This window comes from Octopus bimaculoides, chromosome 2 (assembly GCF_001194135.2).
Source record: "Octopus bimaculoides isolate UCB-OBI-ISO-001 chromosome 2, ASM119413v2, whole genome shotgun sequence".
Taxonomy (NCBI): Eukaryota; Metazoa; Mollusca; class Cephalopoda; order Octopoda; family Octopodidae; genus Octopus; species Octopus bimaculoides.
Window position 1 is genome coordinate 51,066,842 of NC_068982.1, and position 4,956 is coordinate 51,071,797.

Consider the following 4,956-nt stretch of genomic DNA (forward strand, 5'->3'; position numbering starts at 1 on the left):
ATGAAAAATAATACGAGTCTCCTTCAAATAACTGAGATTATTCAGCATTTTTTTTTTTTTCGTTTTTTCATACACTACATGAAGGCGAGAGGACAAAAAGCAAAATTATAGAAAATTTCTTAATGGCATGTCCAAAAGAAAAACGAACGTATTATGCTGTTTTGCATTTCAACATCAACTTCGGTTGAAATAGAAACAATTACACTAAACATTTGCAGTATTTGATTGCATGTAAAACGCATTTTTGTTTTTCAAAGAAAATATCTCAAAATTTATCCCAGGTTCTATATATGATGTCAGGCCTTTTATAAGCTAATTTGGTCCCTAACGCTTACTTCAAAATGCTAATTCTAAGCAGACGATATGCATTCGTGAAGGATATTTTCGTTACCGCGATCTCTTGCTTTATATCCAGTTGAACTGCTAACTTACTTTTTATACACAGGAATGTTTTCTGCCATACCCAAGTTACTTTTGTAATGTCTAATGTGTTGTTAGGCTGCTTTAAATGTTATATGCATCAATGCAAGGATAACTTTTTTCTTGAATGAATGCTGCTGAAATTGGGGTTCGTCTAATATGACCATACATCCTGTATGCCATTAAATGCGGCAATAAAAAAATACTTACGAAGTAAGATGATTAGCCCCACTTTTGCAGTGACCATCCTGTCTTTTTATATTCAGGCACAATTTTGTCTAGGTGTTATCTATATAGCTATATTATGGAACGTCTTCTGTTTTTTAAGATGATAGCATACGATTTGCGGGAAATTTCGCAGCTAATTTCTGAGCGTCGAGCAAACACTTAATGTCTCCCTCATTGGAATATTATAACATATATTTTGTTCTGGGTATTCGGTACTGAGGTCTGTATCAATATGTAAAATACCTAAGACACCAGGAACAAAAATTAAGACAAGAATACAGTATGATTAAGTTTAAACTTTAAGAAACAAACAGGTGAAAGTTCAATGTATCGAAGTACACTTGAAGAATTTTTAGTCGAATGAACCGACTCCAGTACTTCGTCAATAAAAAGCAAGGAAGAAAAAGAAGATTCGTGGAAACAATAAAGAAAATCCCATAATATTGTCACCTCACCACTTTCTTTTCTTTTTCTGATTTTGAGTTTTTTTGACACCGCTTTTTCTTCCTTTAAGTAAAAGTAAAATTAGCTACCTTGATTGCTTGGAGTTGTTTGCATATTTTATGTTCTTGAAAGCTTTTTGTTGTAAAGTAAAGCAGAGGCTGTCCGTCGATATCAACGACGGTCTTAGTTTGTATTGTATTGGGATTAACTTTGCCTTCCATCCTTCTGGCATTTTGTTTGTTATTGGTTATTTAATCATCCCAAAGTTTGCTCTGATCGAGCAGTCATATGATCAAAGACGTTCTATCCAACGCCATCCTCTAGTTTATTACTATTCTCTTAAATTCATCCTTCCTCTGAGAAAGTTTTGACTGTTATTTCTAGCTTCTAGAATAGAGGCTTAATTTATGGCTCGGCCTTTTGGAGTTGATCAGGTAAGTCATCATCTGCAATAACCAACTCGTAAAACGTAGGTAGTCGTTTCCGAACTTCATGAAGATATTTTAAATTACATCAGTAGAGTTTCCTTTATTCTCTCGAATCGCAGACAGGACCCTCTCGTAGTGATGGATCCCCTAAAATAATCTCACAGAGCCGGGTCTACCAATACCTTGATATAGAGCATTGTCAACAAATCTGAGATAGAGAAAGAGAGAGAGATAGGGGAGGTGGAGAATAAACTCTAGTAATCAACTCCGAAGAGGTGAAAAACAAAATTAATCTCACTGGAGTTTGAACTCGATGATGGGAGAAGAAACAAATATGACATGGCACTCTATAGCACGCTCTAACCATTCTACCAATCCTCTACTTTATAAAGTAATTACCAATAATATATAGGGCTCCATTTTATGTTAAGCCATGAGGGAAGGTCTCCAAGGTTTATAGAAAAGAGGCTAAATCCCCCTACTCTTTAAAATTTAGCCGTATTCCTACTCCAAAGTAATCATTTTACCCCCTATGGTTATAGCTGTTTCATTTCACTTTACGCGTTAATGCTCTTGAGAAACAAGTAATAATAACATAATCTCCTCACTTAGCAATAAATCTAGCAATAAATATGAGAGCTTGCGCTGACGTTTTTTTTTTATAATTATTTCTAAGAAATAAGTGTTCCCTGATTCATATAGTTTTTTATAGACATATTCGCTTTAAGTATTTCCGTTGGGTGCGGAGTTCCAATTTTCCGTCTCCCACTTTATACAATTTTTGAAAAAAATTTCTTGTACTTTCCAGTTTCGAATTTTCTTGGATTTTAATCTGTTATATATATGTACACATGTATGTGTGCGTGTGTGTGTGTGTGTGTGTGTGTGTGTGTGTGTGTGTGTGTGTGTGTGTGTGTGTGTGTGTGTGTGTGTGTGAGTGAGTGTGTGTGTACACACACTCACACACGCATACGCACGCACACACATACACATAAACACACGTATATGTATGTATGTATGTATGTATGGATGGATGGATGAATGGATGGATGGATGGATGGATATGCACACACACACACATTCAAATGAGGATTGCCCTGAAAGTAATGAAAAAGTGAGCATTTTTTTTTAACAAATACTAGTTGTTCATATTGCATATGCTGATAGAGTAACTCACCCTCTTTGGGAACTCTTCGTTCTATTCTTCATTGCAGGAGAATAACGATTTCCAAGAGCAAGCAACGTGCCGTCATTAAGTTTCAATATCTGCAGAAACTTACAGGTTGTTTATGGAGATGACACCATTAAGAAGAGCAATGTGCACATTTGGATGAAGAAATTTCATGACGGAAGCAGTATTGAAAGGCATCTTCGAAGACAAAGATTTGATTACTCAGCCGATGTGAAAGCGACAGTGAAGTGAATACAACAGTGCATTCCAGAATTTTTCAAAGAGAATTCGAGAGTTAATATCAATGATGGCGCAAATGCATCGCTTGCAATAGAAACTATATTAAATAGGCCCATTGTATAGAGGATGTGTTACTCTGCCAACATTTGCAAGTTGAGAGACCTATGACAGTCAAAACATAAAGCTATGCCCCTTCTGCCATTACTTTCGGTATAACCCTCATGTTTAGTATTATCTAGTGATCTTGTTGTTTTCCACTTCTTTTATATTAGATCTAAACTTCGCAGTTGTGCATTTCGTCTTCGAATTGCCTCCAGCGATTTCGAACCTTGTAAACAACAAAATAAATCAGATTAAATGATCGTTTATTGAAACATCGCGGAAGTAGAGGTAACTGGCACCGTTCTCAAGGGACATGGACATGAAGAGGTGACAGGGACAAACATTAACCCGGGCAAGTCGGATAACAACTGAGCACCTGGAGAGGCATGACCGATGAAGCGGTTAAGTTGTACATGAAAGTGATTCTTTCCACTGACCCAGTGATCCAGATGCTGACTTACAATCTTTGCACAGGGGACTGGGTATAGTGTGTCTGATAATGGACAAACAGGCACCGAGGTTGTTGTAACTACAGATTCCTAGACAATGAACCGTTAATCAGGAATATTTCCCGGTTTCCGCCTCTTTAACGGAGCTGCAGCTCTGTGTCAAAGAACACTAGGATTAGATTGGTATCTAGTATATTGTCAAACACCGACAGATATTTTACAGTCGAGAAATATGGACCGTAGATGTTTCATGTAACCATTTTATAGAGTACTAGTAACTGGAAAGAGCGACAATATTCACCAGGAAATGTTGGGCTCCCTCGGGAATCAATTGGCTGGTCTGTAGCGGACGATTCTCAGTTACTTTGTGTCTGTGTTTGTCCCCCGACCACCGCTTGACAACTTATGTTGGCGTGTTAATGTCCCCGTGAATTAGCGGTTCGGCAAAAGAGACCGGTAGAATAAGCACCGAGCTTAAAATAAAAGTACTGGGGCCGATTCAATCGACTAGACATTCAGCATAGCCGCCGTTTAATGAATGAAGCAAATATAAAGATAATTTACTTAATTACTCTAAATGAAATATTTTTCTAATCAGCTTTTACTAATCACTATTACAGTGCTTCGAGTGATGCAATATTCTTAGTTTTTCTATGAATTTAATAAAGCATCGGGAAAAGCCACATAGCTTATGACTGCCTTAATGCAAACTTTTAGCAGCATAAGTGCAAAACTGAAGCATGCATACATGGAGGTACGCATACATGAAGGTATGTATACATCCATAATGGTTGTCAACTCGTAACCGAGCATAACCATCACTAACAAATCTTGACAATGGTTGTCAGCAATGCCCGTACAGAAATTTAAAAACCAATGACAGCTTGTACAACATAATTAGTACTCATATCTACAAAGCCAAGTAGTCCAGAAACAAGCATGAGCATGATCACCGGTTTTGCAATGAGTAGGAGAACGGGTTTACTTCGGAATTTCCTTCTCTTAGAAAGATACCTAAAATAAGGACTGGGTGATTCTCACTCCCAGCTGTTGGATGGCCGTTGACTCTACTAAGTTCATTCGTCCTTTGGCAGGTTTTGTTTTTCAACATGCATGATGTCCAACGAAACCCACCCTCTTTGCCAAGAAAGCTTGATAGGGTTACACGTTACCAGTAGCACTAAGAATGGACCTGACACGTACATACATACAGACAGACAGGCGGGCAGACAGGCGGGCAGTCAGGCGGGCAGACAGACTGATTGACAGACATAGGTACGCAGCTTAATATATCAAGATCTTCTAAGCTAAGCTAACAGTGGACACGTATTTAACGAGGGTCTTTTGCCCAAATAAATATTTTCAGTTACTTAGGGGCAAAATTGTAGCCTACAACTTGGAGCAAACATACAGATATGCATATACATCTGCACGCACACACACTCAGAGAGAGAGAGAGAGAGAGAGAGAGAGA